Genomic DNA, 23,216 nt, shown 5'->3' with positions numbered 1-23,216 from the left:
TACTTAAAAAATTACTAGTCTTTTCTTTGGAGTTTACACCTGGAAGAATAAACAAGGTGGGATCTTTTAAATGCAGCTTAGGGCAGCATAAAGTAGAATGGGGAACCAGAAGGTGCAGACTCACTAATATCTACCAGTTATGTCACTTTGAATAAGCTACTTGGTCTCCCAACTTCAATTTCTTCATGTGTGAAAAAAAAGATAAATACCCGTACACCACAAACAGAATGCTTTAAAGATTAAGATAACATGGGCAATAGCATAGTATGGTACCCTGCACATTGAAGATGCTTTTTAATTAATAGTTGTAAAGTGAAGAGAATAATATTGGTAGGGTTGTTTCAGAATTAAACAAAGCCTATGTAAACTCTTTAACATGGTGCCTGGCACACAGTAACTGCTCAATAAATGCTATGATTACTCTATTATTATTAACTCTTTTACCTCAATTCTTCCAGTAAAACTGAGAAAGGAAGAATGTGGAAAAAGTCTAAGATGGATGATAACTTCCATGAGATAAAATGTGCTGACTTCCTTCCCTGACACCAGAACTTGGTGAGAAAATGAATATTTAGGCATTTTCGCCTCTTCAGAGATATGTGCCCAGAGATGCTCAGTCTATTATATGAACAACATTTCACTTTGAAATCTAAATACTTTCTTTAAATACTCTGTTTGCCTTCATTACAGGTGCTACCATTTTTGCTTATGTCTCAAAATATGGGTCAACATTCATGGAACTGTCAATCTGAAATATACTGTACACTAATTCATCCTCCTGAAAATTAGAATATTGCAGTATTCCAAAGATCAAAAATTTCAGCCTCAATCGTTATCATTAATTTATTATTAGAATGCCAATTTCGGGTTTTCTTTTCCTTCATTCATTTTTCTTTCCATAGGATGTCTTGCTTTGCTTTGCCACAGGGCGAAAATGAAAGAAACAGGGAATCTGACCTTAAATATGCGACCTTCAGGCAGCTTTCCATTTCCAAACTTAACAAAAAAAATCTGTACACAGTTTAGAGTTTGTTGGGTTCCCAGGTGTCTGCCTTGACTTCATTTTTCACAAGAGATAGTTGTATATTTTAATATGATGTGGTTCATGGTGGCATTTTACTTTCTATTGGAAAAAGGACCAAGAAGTAAACAAGTCATACAATTGTGTGAGATACTGTGCAGGAAATCCCCATAATATGTCTTTGAATCTCTGAGCACTAAGATGCAGGGAATTGATGGTAATAAATGGATACTTTGCACAGAGAAAACAGTTCTCTAGAGAAAAACAGATTTTGTAGACAGGCACGTGAGGTTTCAAAGTATAGATCCTCCCCAGTTCATACATGCTTCACCCAGGAAGCAACAACCCTCAGAAGTGAGTACGCTTCCGGAGCACCTGAAGTTAGTTCTCAGGAAGTGAAGATGCCTGGGCCACACCTGCAGGGAAACTGATGGGGTCAATTAGCATTGGGGCACGGGGCATGGGGCACAGGGAGCTGTGTGGTTGGTAAGCACCAGGTGGTCCTGATGCAGGGTTTTCCTCCCTTTCAGAAACACGCTCCTAGCAGTATCACATCACCAGCTTCGGAAGTTTTCCCTGGATACCTTCCTGCCAGTCAGCTCTTTCTCACCGAGGTCAGGTATCTGCCCAGCAGCGTTTTAGGCAACACCATCATGGGAGTTGGCCCCATGGAGAAGACAAAATGCCTAGCTCTGTCTTCAAAGTTTAACTCAAGAGATGTTCCCACTTACCTTTCAATGCTGTTTTCTATGCTAGAAGTCAAGTAGGATAACTAAACTTTACCTTTAGCAGGTGGCAATGAAAAAAGTAAAGAATCTGACTGCACATGGTCCTTCGTTTGGATTAGGTACTTAACTTCTCTGGACCTCTGTTTTTTTACTTGTAAAATGGAGACAATAGCATGTTCTTTTTAAGATAGTGTTGAAGGTCACATGCAGAGTATGCTCGGGTCACAGCAGGCACTCAACACATGGTTGTTCCCCTTCTCAAGGAATCCATCCTGAGGGTTTCTGGAAGGCCAATAATCAGCCTTTGAGTTTCACCCCTTGAGTGGGCCTGCTCCATGGCAGCCAAGCACAGAGGAGAGGTGGGCAGAGGAGTTATAGGAAGAAGCAGGAAAACACAAGGTCCTGATAACCCCTCAACTGAATAAATAATATAAGTAAGTAAAACATGACCAGTTAAATAAATTTCAAGGGGAGAACATAATTGTACCTGGTGATTTTTAGCTGTTGGGTGACGGCTCGCATAAGACTGGGGAATCTCCTTTTCAAAGGAGAACCATTTGCCAGCATTTAGTAAACAATTCTCTTGGCTCCACACCTGGAGCACAGGTACACAGAGCTGCTAACATGCAAAGCAGCTCCATCACATCCTGATGTGTGTAATTCCTTCTGGACTTGTAATTTGGTGCTTAGATTTGAGACCACACACTACCCCTTTCTCTGGCCACAGTATCTTAACATGCATGGCATATTTCTCTTGATACCTCAGTTTCAGTTACTCTGAAACAGCTATAAAATATCACCTTGGACCCTGAAATGAATTCTGGCTCCATTACAGAGCTTTAGTTTAAGTAAAATAATCACAAACGTAACTGCCAAACAGTCAAAATCCATCTAGTTTTTTTTTAAAAATGCAGTAACATATAAACAACGGCTAATCTAGTCCTGCCTACAAAGATGCGTGCCCTAGTTAAGTGCTAATTCTTCACACTCGTCTCCAATGAAAATGGTCCTCCTTTCCAGAAAGATCCAGGTTATCTAAGGTCATGAACGGAGAGTCACGTTCTACCGCAACCTTCGGAATACTGTCTTACTCTGGTATCTGGACATGTCACCCATGCAGCACTTGCTATTTAAAATTACACCTTAGAGGTATTCTATAAGCAACAGATTAACAATATCACTTATCCAATTTTACAGATTCCCAATACACTTTAAGTTACAAGATGAATCACCTTTCACAATTATTCTACCTTTGCTTTGATACCACTATTCATGATAAGAAAAAAAAATTGATTGCATAAAATATACTATAAAGTAAAATACATACGAGTCTGATACTGTAAATCTAAATCACTCTGTTAATTCTAATATGACTATCTGATATTACATACTTATTTTTCTTAATAAAATGAAGATAATATCAATGGAAGCAATAATACATTTTCACATCATATTATTCTTGGTAATGAAAAATAGAATTGACATTCATTCACGAATTCATGAACTGGAAAAATCATACTTCTAACAAACCACATTGCATTTAAGTAAATTACATTATAAACAAAAATAGTGTTTTACAAAAATGTTTTGTGCTGCATAGGATAGATTTTTATTAGTTTCAAGTAAGATTTTTGTTCCCTACAATAAACTGAAATATTATGTCCAAACTGGCAGTAAGTTGGCATCAGTCTAAACATTGGAATGACCTCTGTAACACATGACTGGCTGGTGAACATACTTTCTAGAAACTTTTCCCTGAAGATTCACATCGGAAGTGGTGGGGTGTTAAGAGGGGGCATTTATGGGCATGAGCGTGCAAAGCCTTACATGCTGAGGATCCGAGCAGGACCTGCTTTTGCCAATGACACCAACACTTTCATAACTTTTGCCCTGGCTAATTGTAAATATCATTATTTAAATTTTCTTTTATCACAAACTTCTCCACTAGTGGAGAGAAATACCTCAGTATTCTCATTAATTCACGCTATTAAATAAGACAATAATTTATCCAAAATGTGTTTATGCAAAGAAAGAGCAGAGCACTGTGTTGAGAATTTGCAGATCTACAAAATACAAAGATTAAAGAATGACGTTTAACTGTACATATTTTAAGCTTAATTTTCACATATACAGGTGCCCCCAAAAAAGTATACACACTTTAACAGCTGATTCAATTATATTTTAAAAATCAAATGTATCCTAATAAACACCTCTTTTACAATTATTCAAAGTGTATATGCATTTTTGGAGACACCCTGTATTTATTAAAAGTATCTGATTGTGCTTAAAATTTATTTTCCAGTACATAAAAGTTAAGGGACAGTTGGGTTGAAATATAATATAGTTGTAAATATTATTTTAAATTTATTACTTTATGTAATTCTTGCACCAAAGTATAAAAATGCAATAGAGACATTACTATAGTTTTTCATGTTAGCAGTTCCAATATTAATGGAAATGAAAGGAAAATGCAATGATTATCCATAACTCCAAATTGCTTTTACTTAGATTTATTGAACAGTTCCTTATCTTCCATCAGAGAAAGAACAATATTCACTTTAACTTCACAAATTTTTTCTGTAGATATGGAAGGCAAATAAATTTTAATGTAAAATTTCCAAGCACATATTTGTGTTAATTATGTTTGACCCTTCAAAGTTACTTTAAATCGTGTTTGTCTTTTAAGTTATAATAAATGTAAATAGTCCTCAGTCAAATAAAAAATGTTAAAATGACTTCACAAGTTAAAAATTGTATTTTACCTAGATCTATGTTTTTCTTATACATTTACTAATATCTGTGGAAACTAATATTTAACACTGGGAAGAATACCTGTGTTTTAGAAAAACATTACATTTAAAATTATTAGATCATATCCTAAAAGATCAAAAAATGATAGTTAAGTACATTAAAATATGCTTTTTATACATTAATTATAGTAATAAATACTTAAAAAGCTGAGAGCCAGTCCTTTTCGTGTACTCTACATTCCCATCTCTCTTCACTACAAGCTAGAAACATTTCTTTGACCAGTGGCTCAATGGCGCAGCCTATGTGTAGAAAAGTATAATACAACATTAACTGTAGAGTCAGTTGTTTAGGTTATACATAGGGTTTAAAATTATAATATGGTTCTGTAAGAGGGACACATGAAAGATTCAGTTTCTATTGCATCATGATTTTCACTGCTTTTTGCAAAACTATTTAAAATAGAGTAAATATAAATAAATAAAAAGGTCTTTTTTTTATTAAACATGCAGCATTATAGTTTTTAATTGGTTTTAAGTAGCCTCTGAATAAATTTGAAATTTTTCTGTTTTCTCAGCCAAAAATCTAAATAAGAATGCTGTTTTGTGGCCGAGTTAATATTTTAATAGTTGTTTCCTCTCAGATTAACATAGGACACAGTGATTTGTAATCTCTTTAAAATAGATCTTCCCCCAGACACTAAATACATACATTACAAATTTTAAATCAGGAACATTATTGCAATTTAACACTTGTATCAGGTTAATTAAACAGAGGCCCATTGTTTTATGGTGAAAGGAAGGCTAAATAAAACCTGTTCTGCTACCTCATGTATGAACTTGATAAATACATTTCCTTCCATAAATCTCCTTCAATCAACACATCCTCTGGGTCTCCAGTCAAATACAGAGGGGGCGGTGGTGGCCATTTCCCTTCAAGGCTGCACATAGTGATCATCATCCACACATTTTTAATTTGACACACAATGAGGAAAATATATGTATATATTTGGAAATTTAAACTAGCTCATCTCCTAAAAAAAAAAAAAGTCAAGAAACAAATCATTGACAAAGAACCACAGCTACTAGTAAAATCCGAGCAAAATCAATGAAACCATTTTTTAGATATTTAACGAAAACTAGCATTCCACCGTACACAATGAACTCTCCTGTTATTTGTGTGTGTGGCTCCTTAAAAGAGCCAAGAGCCATCATCTGGTGAAGTCTTTTCCACAGGCCCCAACTTTTCTCCCTTCATGCAGAGCTGCCTGCTAATCCTAACGGAGAAAAAGACTGAGTTTGAAATTTGCGCTCATTCTTCTCTATTGTGAGAGAGAGAGAGAGGAAAAAAAGAGTGGCCCTGTAAATTTACTAAAGCTGTTTAAACATGGACGAAGTGCAATAACTCAGACAGCCTCTGTGGTAAGACGAGCGCAATCAGAAACCACTGTTTTCGTGGCTCTATAACTTCGCTGTCTTAACTTCACAATCGGAGGTTTTAAAAAAAAGTACGTCAATCACACAGCAGAGGTCTGATCAATCTGACATGGACGACAGAAAACTAAGCTCACAGTGAAGACAAGCACGACGCACTGAAAAATAATTTCCGTTTACTTCTGGCTCACTATTACTTCATCTTTCCTTTCTGTTGCTTTGGATAGAAAGAAAGAAATCAACAAAGTGTTAAACAAAAGTTAAAACAAAAGTCAGTCAAATGTTTATTTTTTTCAGTCACTGCCAAATGATTTAATTCCCTACAGCTCTTTTCAATCCATAAAAGTTGTGGTTGCATTTATTTATTTATTTTGCTCCCTCAAGGCCAGATTTGTCAATTAAAAAGGAAAATAAACTAGTTTCAGGATGAAATTGAGATTTTTCCACCTATTGTTAGCTCACAAACTAAAAGTGTGACAATTCTCAACATTTTAGTTGGTATTTTAATCATGTGAGGCTTTAGAAAAAACTTTATGATGTCTCACATACATGTATTGACAGGTTACAAAGCTAAGATACTAAATTTGAGAACTGAAGTGACATCTTACACCTTGCCACAGAAAAGAAATCTTTTTGTCCAAAAACTATTCAGATAGTCTTATGCAGAAAAGCCAGTCCATGTCCAAGGGATTAATCTGCTTTGAAATAGAGACGTGTATATCCAAAGAATAACCCCATGGAACAAATTAAAATTAAATTTGCCAACAGTTTCTACTTCAGCAATTTCTAAACTTAATTGTGTAAAAATATATTGGTGCTAATTTGACGTTAATAAATTAAGACCATTAGAGACAGTCTTTCATTGTTGGCCTCCCAACAATTGTCAATGACACTATTTTCTGTTTGCATTTCCTCAAGCGTGTTAATGTATCTTTGTTTAGGCTCGCAAGTCGAATGGTCAATGTAAACACAGTCAATGAAACATCGGGACTGGAAAACAAGTCTACTGAGAGGACTCATGGAAAGACCATTTGGTCTATTGCCAAGTATGCAATAAGGCTACAGCACTGAAAGGCTACTTAAAATTTTTTTTATAAGATGAATAAATTACTCTTTTTTAAAAAAATGTCTTCCAATTCTTTGTTTTGCATACAAAGTCCACCAAGGATGAAGGTGGTCTGCAAGTTGAACTTAGTGCAATGTGGGTTCTAGCCTTTGTCTGCCGTCTTAACTGGGGATTGTACCTTAGCTACCGTAGTTCAAGCGTAAAAATACTTTGTCTGTAATACTAGATACTGTCGCCAGTGACCCTCTAAATCCTTGAACCAACTGTGTCTTCTGGTGTCACAGGAGATAATGCCAATTTATTGCAATGTGTGGCTTTTTTAACTGATTAAAATTAAGCTGTAAACACGTGACAATGGAATTAGCACATTTAGAGTCTGTTTTCCCACATCCCATTTTGCGCTAGTGCGGCTGGTCCCTGCAACTCTACGCGGGTGCAATTTTAATGACTTTGCTGGGTTTTGATGTTCTTATGAAAAAAGCACTGCTTGGTGTTTGTGGAGAAGGTAGATATGGGGGCTGAAGAGCTGTGATTGGGAACATGGTGACATCGTTTCTGTTTTCCGATAGGATCGGTGTCATTTTCCTCTCAGCGATAAGACACCTTCAGTGACAGGGCCCGATTAGGGAAAATTTTATTATGAAATTCGCTTTTATCGAATGAGGATAGAGTGATAAACAGTTCAGCCTCAGGGAAGGAATAGGAACAGATTCCCTCCTTTTCAAATTCCAGCCTTTCCCTCTTCTCTCTCTTTTTCTCCCTCAAAAAGATGATTGTGTCTTAGTTATTATTAATGGTACAAAAGAGCTCCCTACAACATGTGATTGCTATGATAAAACCACCTGAATAAAGAGACACTTAGATGTTGTTATAAAAGAAAATCTATTTTATATAGTTATATATATGTACACACACACACACACACACACACACACACACACACACACAAAGATAAAACTGCTTTCTAAATCCTTCCATTTTTGGAAGTTACCTTGTATTTGTTCCTTAGGAAAATACAACATCCTAAAGGTAATATTGACTCAATTATTCTAAATATACTCACACTTCATACTTATCTTCAGAAATAAACACTGTCAAGCAGAATTGCAAGGTAAACATAAAGAAACAGAACATCACACCCTCTAATTCTTGAACAAACATTAATGCCTCAAGGAAGAATATGAAAAAATACGGATTGTTTTTAAATAGTAAAACACCATTGCTTTTGAATTTTGGTTCTTTAATGATGTTACCTTAAACCTCTGGTGTCATAAGCTACATCTGTTTACTTGCGATAAATCAGGAATATTCCGCGTGAAAGGTCACTTAAGAGGCAGAAAAATAACCATTTGACATTATTTATTTTTTTAAAAAAGTTCTTTTCCTGAAGAAAAGTTTATCAAATGACTCAGAATACTCCTATCGTTACAAATTTAAAAGTAGTGTCTTAGGGACTAAGAGCACCTAGTGGTCTTAGTAAATTCTGGTACATTAGAAACTGAGTTCGATGATAGATTCTTTTTTAATTTAGGGGGTGGAATGTTGATGACAAAAGCAACTCAAAATAGTATTTATTCATGGAAAATGTTTCTGAGGGGGAAATAAGAGTGGCCTTTAGTTTGTAATAGTCTTCCATCATTTCTAGTGTATCCGTAAATTCACTCTTTAAAAGACTTTTTTTCAAGCATGTTTTTTCAAATGCTGATTCTGAGCATGATCTATTTTGGTGTGCAGTTCCCTATATTATTCTAACAGAAATGTTCAGTTATCCGTGATCAGAGAATCACGTTAAAATATCTTATTCCCTTTTGAATTTAGCTTCTACATGAAAAAAGGTAATTTTCCAAAGTCACTGCTATGAACTGAAGATGTTTACAGCTTAATGTTGAACAATTTAAATATTTGGTGTATCCTTATAAGCAACAAAAGAGAAATGGCTACGTGTTTTACTCATCACATAATAAAGTTGAAAACTAAAGTTTACTCGATGACAAAGGCACTATTAGCAAATGCCTCTCAGTCCAACCATTTCTTCCCAAACTCCTTTCTGTGAAACAAGCATACTCGAACTCATGATAAGGCAACATTATAACACAGAAACCTAATTTTTACTATTAATTTTATAGCCTAAAAACAATTACCCAAGTAAACTTATGAAATTATAATTGGTAAATGGAGACAACAAAGCTCAACACCTACAGTAATTGGTAAACTAAAAAGGAAATCCAGACTCATTATTGGCTAAAGCAGCAACTGGGTGGTGAGCTAGTTTAAGTAGAGTAGACTTTTCTCTGCAGAGTAAAAGCTAATATTTTTTTTAAAAAAAACTACATGCACTGGTATTTTTGAGAGAATTACTTAAATGTATTAAGAATTTCAACATAATGAGGTAGAAAAAGTCAAATCCTAAAACGTCACAAAACCCCAACATTGCTTTGTAAATGTGGGCTGGGAAGTAGCCACACTTACTGCAACGCTAAAGGTTAGTGGGAGACTTTTGAAAATAAGCACTTTCCTTTGTAATAAAGGAGCAGAGCTGCCCATTTCTTTCATTCATTCAGCAAAATGCCCCCCCAGGAAGCGTACATTCTTCTGGGGAAGACAAGACAAGTCTGATTCATGGTTTATCCTTGGTTACAACCAGTGCTCTGAAAGAGGGGCCTGGTAAGAGATGAGAGAAAAGCTACTTTAATGGAGTGGTCAGGAGAATCTTCTCTGAAGAAGAAACCTAAACGATGAACTAGAAACCTAAACAATGAGAAGCTCGGCCAAGTTCCTTATACAGGCTAGAGATACGCATGTCCAACATGTGACTGTACCCATATGCATTTTTTTAAAGGTATTTCTGGAAAGTTGCATGCTATTTTTTTTTCTCATAAAAAAAAAATGAGTATGCTTCCCTGACCAGGTGACTCAGTTGGTTGAAGTGACGTCCCGAACACCAAAAAGGTTGCAGGTTTGATTCCCAGTCAAGACAAATACCTAGGTTTCGGGTTCGATCCCCAGTTGGGGTGAGTACAGGAGGCAATTGATACATGTTACTTTCTCACATCAATGTTTCTCTCTCTCTCTCTCTCTCTCTCTCTCTCTCTCTCTCTCTCTCTCTCTATCTCTCTCTCTCATATATATATATCTCCTCTCTCACTCAAGTCAATAAAAAGATATCCTCAGGTGAGGATTTAGTGAGCATGCTAAAAACCTTATTGAGATAAAGATAAATCAGGTAATAAAATTTCTCAAAGCAAAGAATCCTGAATAGAGAATCTGTATATATCACAGTACACTTATTTCTAAGCATCACTGACCCTCGTCTCTCTAACTTAGAGGCACTTCAATGTCATACACTCTTTGGAACAGAGTCATCACTGAGACTCCTTGTCTGGGAGTGTACAGAACCAGTGAAAAATGAGTTTTTACTACCTCACCTACCCTAAAACCAGGACACATGCCATGAGCACATTCAAATACATGCACGGTGCACACCTACTTATCTGTGTGCCCACTCTGGGTAATCAGCTGTGTAAGATGGGCTACCTTCTCCACATCAGACTAGTCCTGTCTTCATCTCCAAAAACTTTTATTTTCCTCAGAGGACACCTCATAAAGGTACCCAAGTGTGGGGACACGCTACCTCTCTGTGCTGTGCTGTGACAGGCGACATCTAGAACGGCTGTGTGGACCTGCGTGTACGGGAGTCACACTTTATTGAAAGCAGCAGGAGTCCTTCTTCAGAGGGCTGCCTGATTGGTTAGTGGGGAACGGATAGAGGGAAGGGAAGAATAGCTGATAAAGAAATCATCCAACACGGCTGTGCAGGATTGCAGCTCAGGGGACGCAGGTAGGGAGAGGGAAGGAGAGGCCGGGGTCCTTTCGGTTGTTGCATTTGAAGTGCGGAGGCGGCCTGCAGTGAGCAAACTTCAGATGTGAAGAACAAAAGGCCAGGTTTCCCCCCTGCACCTCCCTCTCCCTTTCTCTCAATACTGACTGGAGGAGATGTCTCAAGCTGAAGCCCTACAGAATTCCATTTTGACAACCTGAGTTTATTAGTCAGGTTTATATGAGGCAAGGCCTTCCTTATTGTGTACAAAACAACTGAACAGAGGAAAGTTGCCAATCTGTGCTTGGGGGACATTTAGAACCATCTCTGTTGTATACAGCCGGGTCAGGGTACATCAGAATAACCAATATGTTATCTGTTCATCCAACATCTTCAATCGTTAAAAAAGAAATAAAAATGTGTAGTTAATAAACATTACTATGGATTAGGACAATGTAAACATTTTTCTCCCGTTCCTCTAAATGAATACTTTGCAGGGGAAGGTAGTTCCTAAGCTGATGGTGGATCTGAGGTTGCAGTTACGGGAGCACTTAAGCGCCCATTGGCACAGCAAGATTCAAAGCCCTGGTAGGCTTCAAAGAAACACTTTTTTTTTTCTTCTTCTAGAACTCTTTGCTTTCTAGTAAAGCTGCAACCACAATGTTCTCTCTCTTAATGCCACCATAAAAAATCAAAACACTTTAAAACAAATTGATGTACTCTTTAATACAGTCACCACATCATCACAGGACCCTTGCACCCTGCATGGCGACAACCATGGGGATGCCTACCACACATCTCTCTCTTTGTTGCCGCTTCAATGCTTCAAGAAAAATGGAGAGAGAGTGTGTCTCTCAACTGAGATATGGGCACCTTTGATTGACAAGACCTAATCAGCTTATCTCCGCACTAATAAAGTTGGGGCCTGTGGAGCTGGTCTGTGCCCAGCACCGAGTGAACTTCGCCTAGCCAAAGCCTCCCGGGCCAGGTCTCGGGCTCTGCTTCTCAAAACTGGTTCAGATCATTCCTTAATGGGCTGTTTTCATCTTGATTAGCCTCCATAGTCTTCTCCGGAACTTTTATTTCTTTTAGGTTACTATTTATTAAAGGGGATGGCTTTTTTTTTTTAAATTAAAGGATGACAGGATTCTCTGCACATTATGTAACAAAGAGTGCCCTTTCATGATTTCTGCTGTATAATACTCTGAGATGCTCATTTCCTTCTGATGGAGCCCCAAAGCTGACCAAGCCATAATCTATCTTCATTCCAGTACCTTGTGTCGCTAACTTGCTCATGTCAGACACCCACTAAATGTGTCCTGGCTGATGGGTGGGAAGGAACATAAGGCCAGGAAACATGCAGGAACTGGATTTGGAGGGAGAGGGGAACACACGCATGCATGTATTACACACATGCACATGTTTTTTTCTTCAGGTTTACTTGGAGGAGGGCCTTACAAACCAAGGATTTTCCATATAGTTCAAGAACAACATCTTTGTTCTTATCTGTAATTGCTATGTAAAGACCAAACTCAAGAGGTGATGTGTAAATAAAGTTATTAAAGGACCAGGTGCTTCTTTGACGACACAATGAAGACCTGGAATAGAAACCCCTCTTTACATGGGCCAACATGAGAGTAAAACACACAGTGGACATTTTGATCTTAACTTTCATATGCAGTTATCTAAAGAGAGAGATGGGCTCACTGGACAAAGCAAGCTTTATAGAAAGAACTCCAGGGGAGGGGATGGGCTAGAAGGGATCAATGAGGGGACAAGGGGTACATCTGTATAACTTTCAACACTAAAGATAAATTTGAAAAAAGGAAAGAACTCCAGTATAGGGGGAATTTTCAAAATTATAATTTTTCAAGCATAAAAAAACATGCATATATACAAATTTGTACCTCTCACTACATATAAATGGTTGTTAAAACCATTCAGCAATGCTGCTTTCAAGCTGCACTATATCTTGTTTATTATAATCACCTGTATCAAACCAGCTGATTTTAAGTATATTCCCCAAATGCAGTTTTCTACAGATTACAGGAAACCTTGAGCAATATTTTTCATTCAGATTGTAGTCTTCATGCTGTAATTGCTTCATACAAAGCCCACTCCAACCTTATCACTCAATATTATCTTCACTGCTGAACAACGGAAGATGATTTTGCAATAAAATTTAATTTACAGAGCTTATTTTCCACTAATCTTCCAGCAGAGGAAAAATGAAACACGCTAAGGTACACACTCCAAGCTCTGACCCTAATGGCGTTTTTTATTTCTGGACTAGTAAGACCCCAAACATTTCAATGTAATCATACTGAAATGTTGGCATATTTTAATTGTCATAACATCGAATCTTAGAAAAAGAAGTAAAACAGGCTATGAGGAACATGTATGAAAATAAGTTTCTTCAAATGATAAAGTTCCCTTGGGGTAAGCATTTTTTTTTTCAATAAGAAAGGAAATAATATAAAAATATGGGGCTAGTAAGGCTATTTTATTTCCAACTATTAATCTACCAATCATGGTCAACAGTATTTGAGAGTTTTAAGTAAAAAACTTAAAGCAGCAATAAATAGGGACTGGACATCAATATTCAGTTTTCTGTACCAGATGACAAAGTCCAGTCTGTCACCTCGAAGGCTCACTCCAGCTGTGAGATTTTAAAATATAAATGTATAGAAACTGCAAATTTTGGAAAAGTAAATTAATAGTAGAAGGTCTATTTCTATAGGCCATTTTGCCTCTATCTATCATTGATGGTCTAGAAAGCATTCATCACTTGAAAAAAAGCTTATTATTATTTTTTATATTGAGGACTCCATAACAATGAACTAATAGGATATAAGCCAAAAATGAAATAGCTTCGTTATGCACTGGTGCAAAATACTGAAAGAATCCTCATGAAAACTCAAATTCTTCATCAAAATGGTTACATATTTTCAAAAAAAAGATGAATGATCCTGAATGGGATGAGAGATTAGGGCTCTATGCCTGGGCTGGATGAGACTAGCACTTCCTAAACCAGATTTAAATTGCTCTGCCTCTTTTTAAAGTTATACCATAACAAGGCCAAAGTGATACTGAATCATTTATGAGGTTTTTAAGAGTTGAAATATCAGAGTCATATATGTGCAGCAGTATTGTTCTGACATTTGAATTTCAGCAATAGGCAATTCTGAGACATTTCAAGTTATGTAAAACTTGACATTTCCATGTTAATATACAAAACAATGATGATGTGAAAAGCCACTTCTCTACCAATATTTAAAACTTAAACACTCAATAAAACTTTAGAAGCACAGACCTCTAAAATTGAAACCCACACAAGAAGTCCTTACCCAAAAGCTTTTAATGTTTATCCACATAAAACATACATGCTGAACATTCATCTCTCTGCACTGCTTTTTTTCATTTATACATAGAAAAAGCAAAAAACATTACTAATTGCTTTGTAGACTACTTATTTCCAATTTAACTTTCTTTTCATTTCGAGAGAGAGAGAATATTCCTACCATGGACCACAGATCACTTAAGATTGCTTCTCAAATGTTAAAAACTATATTGGATACAATATAATTAAGTATATTTCACTTTCCTGAAGAGCATGAATCTCAGCCAGTTGTAATTTTATAAGAAACTAAAATGAACTACTCACGAATGACTACCATGTCCAATGATCATCTCCTCAGACACCCAAACTAAAATGTTTTGACATTATGATCTCTTGGTAGAAACAGTAAAGACATGTTTTGGAAAGGCTGAAATAAGTAGGGTAATAATGAAGAACAAAATGTGTAACATTTTCAAGCTGCAAATTAACAAGCAGATATTGACTTTTCTTTGAGGTCAATAACAGCTCTTATTGATCTAAAAAGTTAATACCTACTAAGGTCAATATAAGATCTCAAGGGTCACCACATCTGGATTGGAACTTCCACTTCCTTTCATATATGAATATTGCTGAAATGGGCACAACTGTGTTTGGAGAAATCAGGGAAATGTCATTATGATGGCAGAATAACCAAAGAAGGCCAAGGAAACTAAACAAAAAGAGAGTTTTCAAAGTCTGTTACTAGAGACTTTTCAGGGACCTTGACCTTGAGATGTAAATCCTAATAGTGGTACACAATTGGGGCAGTTAAGTAAGGAGGAACAAAAATAACTGTTTGTTCATAGTATTGACATATGGAATCTCTCGCTCTTGCTTTATATTATTTGAGAAATATAATGTGGAATAAGCCTTCAAAGTAAATATTAGGCACTTTTAAATATGGAGGAAGTTATTTTTTAATTAAAATTAAACAGTATCATTTTAGGAAATTTAGAAGAGCAAAATTATCATATCAATAGTCTTATAAAACCATTTTTATCATTATCATACAGTCTGTTGTAATTTTCTGAAATATATATTGAAAAATATATTGACTATTGATGACCATTCTTCTAATAAATAACATCTTTGGATTTTCTTTTTTATTATTTTATTAAATGTGTTGGGGTGACATTGAATAAAATCATTTAGGTTTAAAGTGTACAATATATAACACATCATCTGTATATTGCATTGTATGTTTACCACTGAAAGTAACCACATGAACATTAGATCCATGTTCCCCGGCATCCTAAAATTGAGTATTTATTAGCTCAATCCTTTTCACAGCCAAGTAAGTGTTCATATTGTTCTTTTAGAATTACTAGAAGCACTGAAAGAGGGAGAGGAAAGAGAAAGAACATACTCTCCTTGAGCATTTACTAAGTACCAAAACCTAGGCAAGACACTTTCAATAGGCATGGGTTCAGTTAGTTACCAGAGAGGCTAAATTTTCTACAGTGATAAAACAGAGGTCGGGTCTGTGGCAACTGAGTGTTGTACTATGGGCATTTAATAACTATGAAGATACTGCAATTGATGATTTTTTTAAATCATCAATTTAAAAAAATAAATTTCTTTTAAAACAGTTTTAGATTTACAGAAAAACCAGAATAGTACAGAGTTCCCATACAGTTAACACTCAGTTTCCCCTATTATTACCATCTTACATTACTATGCTACATTTGTCACCATTAAGGAACCAATACTGATACTTATTGTGAACTAAAGGCGATATTTTATTCATATTTCCTTCGTTTTCATCTGGTGTCCTCAGACACTTTGTCTAATGTTTCAGGACACCATCCAGGATACCACATTAGAGTCAGTCACTTGTTTCCTTACGTTGGTCTTGGCTATGACAGCTTGCAATGTTTCTTAAGCACATTGTTTAGAAATGATGTAAATAAATTTGCCGACTTGTATCTATTGTCAACACTTAGATGAAAGCACGAGCAGCAGAATAATCTTTTGTTACAGATCTAAGGAATATACATTTGAGAAGCAAATGAAGATAAATGTCTGATAGAGAGGAAAGCAGATGATACTGACTTTTTAATGTGTCTCTTAATGGAACATAGATAAGTTTCACTTGTCACAAGTTCTAGATTACAACCACTAACCTGACCTGTGCCATCTACTCCTCCACCTCTCCCTATCATGTGATTACTAGCCAGGGTTTTAATTGATGGAGTATAAGGCAATGAAGTGGGCAAGGAATAAATACACTGCCCATCTGTACTGGTTCTCTCTCTCTCTTTTTCTTTTTAAAATATATTTTTTTATTTATTTCAGAGACAAATGGAGAGGGAAAGAAAGATAGAAAATATTTTTATTAATTTCAGAGAGGAAGGGAGAAGGAGAGAGAGAAACATCAATGATGAGAGAGAATCATTGATCAGCTGCCTCCTGCATGCCCCCACTGGGGATCGATTCTGCAACCCTGGCATGCGCCCCAACCAGGAATTGAACTGCGACCTCCTCCTTCATAGGTCGATGCTCAACCACTGAGCCATACGGTAAAGTTGTGCTTAGAAAGTGGTTGTCCAGGTGGAAGTATGTTTCCTAGTCCCCTTCCACGTAATTGGCACCATTCAACTAGTCCTTGCCCGTGAAATGTCTGTCCAATCAATGTGTGTCAAAAGCTGCCTATGGGGCTTTATGGGTGGTGTGTGTTCTCCATTCTCTTTTTGCTGGGCTAGAGCCTGAATGTCCAGGACTCCAAAGCCTCAGGGCAGGGCAGAACCACTAAGTGGAAAAGCCTGGACTTCTGAATCAGCACACGGAGGCTGTCTGCTCACCAGGGACACTTGTGTTGAACTGTTCCAAGGGTGAGAAGTAAACTTGACTTCACCCAGCTACTGGGGCATTTGGGGTTTATTCATCACAGAACCTAGAATAACTACGCAATGTAGCAAGTGGAATCCGACTTCTACTGAGCACTCTGATGGACCAAATATGTGCTGGGTATTTTATATAGTTTACCTTATTTGGACTAGACTCTGCTTAAGTTAAACACTGTAAGATTATCAGCAGGTTACAACAACCTCTCTACAGACGACCTGCAAACATTTTTATATGTTAGGAAGCGAATACTTGGAAAGGCTAATGAACTTGCCCAAGACCTCCCAGTTATTATGTGGCAGATCTGAGATTTGAACCTGGGTATGTTTAGTTACAAAGATCCAAACACATTCCATTTTGCCTCACTGCAGGTGAAAGACAGGTGATCTGAATTGATGCTTGGATTAAAAAAATAATTCCTATGCATTTTCTATGTGTACCTTTTTTTTTTTTTATCCTCACAGGAGAGCAAATGTTATAGATGTGTTCTCCCTACTTTTTATGTGGTGGGCATGAGGTCCTAATTTACAAGGGGTGGGTGGGTATGGGATGATTAGCTCGCTCCAGTTTGTTAGCATTTTCCAGATCAAGACAATGTTATACAAAGATGCTGAAGAGAAAGATACACGCCACCTTTGTAACCTGCTGATAATCTCACGGTGTTTAATTTGAGCAGAGTCCAGCCACTCACGGAGGGCATGGAAGCGTGGTTGCTCCACAAGGTTTACAGTTAACAAAGGAGAGAACAGAAAGACTGACTTGTTCGCACAACAGTAGGAATTTAAAGACCTATATGGGGTGTGCATTCTACAGGAAGCCCAAGCAGGAAGAAAAATGAAACGCTGTACCTTGTACACAGCAATAAAAATGAGGGGGTTCATTGTAGTAAGAAAATGCACAGCTGGCAGGCAGTATCAGAGGGGCAATAAGATATTTGGTCCATCTTCATGCTTACCTTTTTGGAGTCACAGTGTTTAAAAAAAAAGGTCTCCTTTTTATATTAACAAAGTCACTCCAGTCAATCTCTTTAACTCACCTACATGAAAAATTTAGATGACTTTGTAAACGTCCTATGCTAACACCAGGGAGAAAAATTGGTCCATCCTTTAAATTTGTGCAGCTTTCTTAAGATGGAGTTTTGTTTGTTTAATAACAGGTCCTAATCACCAACAGGTCTGCATACAGCTTTGAACATTATGAGTAATTCATAGATATGCTAATGAGGAAGAGGGAGACCAAATGAAACTTAATAAGCCCTTCTGGTTGGTGAAAATTGATGGCATTTGAGAAAGTATTCAGAGGATCAGTGTACTCAATCTCAACAAATAATTTCCATTTCAAATAAGTTAACTATTGATTGATACAATGAGGTAATAGATGTAAAAGTAGTCTGAAATTTTCAAAGTAGCTTATACAGTGTTATTTCTAACATGAGTGTTATTATTTTTAGCACATGCTACAAGGTTAAGATTTACCAAAGTTTATAATGTAAAGCATTAAAAATGTTCAAATGTATTAAATAAAAATAATTACACAACTGACTATGAAATGGATAGGATAATTGGGGAGGTACTCTGAAACAGTAAAAATTTGAGGAAAATGTTTTAAAAATTAATGTTATCACTGTCTAGTACACTTAATAATTAAGAGGAGCATTAGAGCCCTGATCGGCGTGACTCACTTGGTTGAGCATCATCCTATACATCAAAAGGTTGCTGGTTTGATTCCCCGTCAGGGCATATGTCCAGGTTGTAGGCTTGATCTCCATCTCCGGGATGTGCAGGAAGCAACCCATGAACTCGCATCAATATTTCTCTCTCTTCCCCTCCCTTCCCCTCTTTCTAAAAATCAATGAAAATCTTTTTTTTTTAAGCTAACCATTAGATATTCCATAGGAAACATTCTAGAAAGTCTCATAAGCCAAGTATTTGCCCCAGAGACTGACTGTTCATGGTTTACCCACTTCCCCTTCTCCTCCTCTATTTATCCCAGAAGGCCCACCTCTTCTGAGTCTTCCCTGACACAGTGAAATAGACTTAATAATTTCCTCCACCCTGCTTCAAATACATTAATCATGTTTATCATGGGGATTTATTGATATGTATTTCCCTAACAGATATTTGCCAAGACATTCCAGCTTATTAAAGGTACTTTATATTCTAAGTGCCTAGGACAGTGGCAGGATCTGTTCCTTCCTAAATTACATAAAATCCATTACCCCTTTCAGGTGTGTTGACTATCTCCCCTACCTGACTCACTAGTGCAAATCTTGCTAATCATATTAATTTAAGGCAGCATTTTTCTTGCCATTTCAGAGATCAACTTAGCCCAGTACAGATCTAATTTCATAGGAGCCAATTATTTGTTTTCTGAATAAATGTTAAAGTTCCACTGTGCTACATTCAAGTGCTGTGTGTTGCAAACAGCATTGAAAATGGAAATAAAGAAAATTAGCTCTATTGTAAAGGTATATTTTGTGTTGACATAAATACCAACCTTTGAATGTGGACCAGGATCTTAGATCATTGGCTGTGATGAGATTACCAACAAGGAACATAATGGCAGGATTACCCAACAACATGCTTATTTTTCCTCCAAAGGGACAGTCTTCAAAAAGCTTTTCTCCTTGTTTGGCTTTAGGGAGGGTCCTTCCTCTCTCTAAATAAATAGATATTTATTTAACTATGACTTCGAGTTTATAACTCAAGATGCAAAAGGCCAACACTGTGCCACACATGAATGACGACCCACCATGACAGTCTCTTTGATAATGACTTTACTTGGAAAAACATATTCTTCAATAAAAAAATTATTTTTTTAGTGTTGACTTTGTTCTCTTAACGGCAACGTTGGAAAACACTGTAGCCCAACAGGAAATACAGGCGAAAGCTTCAAATGGAGAGAGAGCACACACAAAAAGCCATTTTTAAAGCTCATGTCTGTCAACTTTTCCACTTGATATAAGTCGTACACAAAGTCTTAGCCCAACGAACCCATGCTGTGAAAATTCTGTAGTGCCCACCTCAGAAAATGCTGTTAAGTACATAAACACTGCTGAAAAGAAGACTTCTGGGCACTGGAAATCGGAGTCAAAGGGAAAATAAACCTGATTAAAAAAATTCCCAAGGAAAGTTATACAAGCAAAGTGCAACAAGGTCATAAGCTTAACCATCCTCTGTTATAACATTTGAAAGTAAATTGGCATTCCAGCCATCTGCTTTGGTCGTCTTTCTTTTTCTCAACTCACAGAGATGCCACGGAATAAGAATGGCTTTACGTGTGTCTCACAGACCAACTGGAAAAGTGATAGGCAACATGGCTTAAGACACCTTTAAAAATGAGTATAATACTTTTTAATGGATTAAAAATGAACCCTATGCATTCACGTGGACCTCCTAAGGAGAAGGTCCTCAAAATAGGGCTTAAATGGCATCCTTTTCTTACCACTGGGAAGTGCACCAATATCTCAGAGAACCTTACAAAGTAAACTTAGCGCAACTTGAAAATATTCTTTAAGAGTTTCACCCAGAGACCAACCTCCTCTGTTCTTTCCTGAGCAGAACCCCAGCTTTTTGAGATGTGAGACTTTAAATAGGGTTTTAATTCTAAAGTAAGTGATCATTACACAGTACAAATTATTATTTTACCACTGGGCAGACTTTTTAAAACTCACAGAACATAGTCAAGTAATCCTTCTCAGCATTAAAAAATGCATATTCAAGCAGAAATATCTTTAATTCTGAAAGCATAACCACACGGTCCACCACTCAAAATAATGAATGAAGAAACATTTTCTAAAGAAAACTTTTCTGTCAATAAGTTTAATTTTCTGTAGAAATATATTTTCTCTAAAATAGAGGTGCTTAGATAAAAATAGTTAAAATCAATCCAATTGTATAATCCCATTTTCTGTTCCAATATTGTAAAACAAAATGTTAATTTGTTATTGCTGCAATAATATGGATATGTCATATATTGAAATTTCAATCTGTGCCTACACAAAATTACTTAAGTTAAAAATCTCAAGTGTTTATCCCCAGCGGATTTGGCTCAGTAGTTGAACATTGACCTATGAACCAGGAGGTCGCCGGTTTGACTCCCAGTCAGGGCACATGCCTGGGTTTCTGGCTCAATTCCCAGTATAGGGAGTGCAGGAGGCAGCTAATCAATGATTTTCTCTCATCATTGATGTTTCTATCTCTCTCTCCCTGTCCCTCCTTCTCTCTGAAATCTATAAAAACATATTTTTGAAAAATCTCAAGTGTCTATAGACACAACATTCTGTACTCAGAACCCGCAGGACTGGAATATCTCGTCATTCCAGCTCTGCATTGCTGAGGTGCCTGACACTCAATGAGGTTCAATAAAAGCTTGTGGAATAAGTGAAATACAACATTTGCCTTCTTTCATATAATGTCTACCACTCCCACTAATATTATAAAGTCATAAAGTTATTCTTCTACCAACTGATAACAGCTTTAAGAGCAAGGCACATATAGTTAATACTTTTTGGGTCTGTTTTCCCAGGAGACTTATAAGGAGACTTATCAGTAAATGAAAGAGGCTCTCTCCTATTTCTTCCAGATGTTAGCTCAGTTCCAAGCAAACTTATGACTTTGAAAACAGTTCTAGCCCTGGCCAGTGTGGCTCAGTTAGTTGTGTGTTGTCCCATGCACTGAAAGGTCACCAGTTTGATTCCCAGTCAGGGCATGTGCCCAGGTTGTGGGCTCAGTCCCCAGTCTGGTTGCATACATACGGGAGGTAGCTGATTGATGTTTCTCTCACACATCAATGTTTCTATCTATCTTCCTCTCCCTTCCTGTCTTCCTAGAATCAATAAAAACGTACTAACAATAGTTTTACTTATGCATTAGTTTCTATTCTTGTGCACTGTTTTACCCATTCATATTTTCTGTCGACGATACATTAATACATTCAGGGAGTTGTACTTTGGAATCAAATTATTACATTGTACATAGTGACCATTCATATTTCTTGAGAGGAGAATGAAGGGATGAAGGGAAAAAGAAAGGAGAAGAAAGGAAGAGAATTAAAATAATGAGGAAGAGGTAGAAGGATAAGAAAATGTCAGCAGCCATGGAAGAAACTTGTGAAATGATAAAGAAAATGACTGGCTTGAAGTCTGATAAAAAACAACTTCGTCTTAAGATACTTTCAAAACGGATTAAAATTTCTAAATGAGTTCTATAGTGAGTTGATTAAAATAATAACAGTAATAAGGTGACTTGAAGGACAGTATCAAGAACCAAAGGAGAGAATGTGATAAGCTGCAGTATTGTTCTCTCATACTCCATAATCTCCATATAACCCCTTGAAAGGCTCAGGAAAACTCTGTCAGTAGTTCAACCAAGACTTTTAGACAATTAAAGATATAAAGGAAGTCACCTCACATTGTAAATGTATTTGTTCTGATTCTTTAAAAAGTTCCTAACATGAAACACATTTGTTTGATTTTTTAAAATGTAAGTTGATACCACTAACGATTGCTTTTCCTGTAGAGATAGGCAAATAGAAAGAAAAACAGTGGCATACAAAAATGATCTCGTTCTCATGAAAATGCTATAGTTCTAAGAATTATTTGTTTTCCAGAAGAAAACATACAGAAATAATACAGGCTGGCAGTGGTACAGCACCCTGTTGTAAGATCAATGACCAAATGGAACACCTGAGCAGGGTGGCCTGAGGTAATGATGAGAGAAGGCGTGCCAACTATAAGGCTTGGTATATATTTTTAAAAAAAGAGTCATACTTCCACATCTCCCCCTCCTTGCATTTCATTGTCTTTAAGAAAAAGAAACCAATAAGTTCTAAAAGTTTTTCCTTTTGAAAAATGCTGTTCTACTGCTACTATAACAAAATGATTAGTATCAAAAATTTATATCATAACCCAAAGGCAGAGCTGTTGACTGACTAGACATGACTAGGCTGAGAGCTAGCAGGGAAGCACAAAATGTACAAGCAACAGGGTATCCATCACACTTACTCCCCCCACCACACACACACACACACACACACACACACACACACACACACACAGTACTTTAGTAAGAAGAGCCAAAAAAAAAAAAAAAAAAGCTTTGTGCTCGCTTTCTCATGTCTCAATCCATGTTCAAACTCATCCCAGGAATTATCGGGATGACTCCTAGGTGGAGGCTGGGG

General features: G+C 36.7%; 1 protein-coding gene and 1 long non-coding RNA gene across 7 annotated transcripts in view; both read right to left on the bottom strand.

The window, feature by feature from the left end:
- The window catches only part of VTI1A (vesicle transport through interaction with t-SNAREs 1A), a 313,354-nt gene that overhangs the window by 213,641 nt on the left and 76,497 nt on the right, over positions 1-23,216 (bottom strand). The gene's annotated exons all lie outside the window — the stretch shown is intronic.
- On the bottom strand, positions 19,539-20,120 carry LOC107181643. Its single transcript, XR_001512317.1, has 3 exons — positions 20,059-20,120; positions 19,788-19,925; positions 19,539-19,694 (listed from the first exon to the last, which is right to left on the bottom strand). It is a non-coding gene; the product is annotated as an uncharacterized LOC107181643 (long non-coding RNA).

Source organism: Myotis davidii, unplaced genomic scaffold (genome assembly GCF_000327345.1).
Source record: "Myotis davidii unplaced genomic scaffold, ASM32734v1 scaffold107, whole genome shotgun sequence".
In the NCBI taxonomy this organism is placed as follows: domain Eukaryota; kingdom Metazoa; phylum Chordata; class Mammalia; order Chiroptera; family Vespertilionidae; genus Myotis; species Myotis davidii.
The sequence above is the reverse complement of the archived record's forward strand: the minus strand, read 5'-3'. Positions and strand labels throughout refer to the sequence as shown.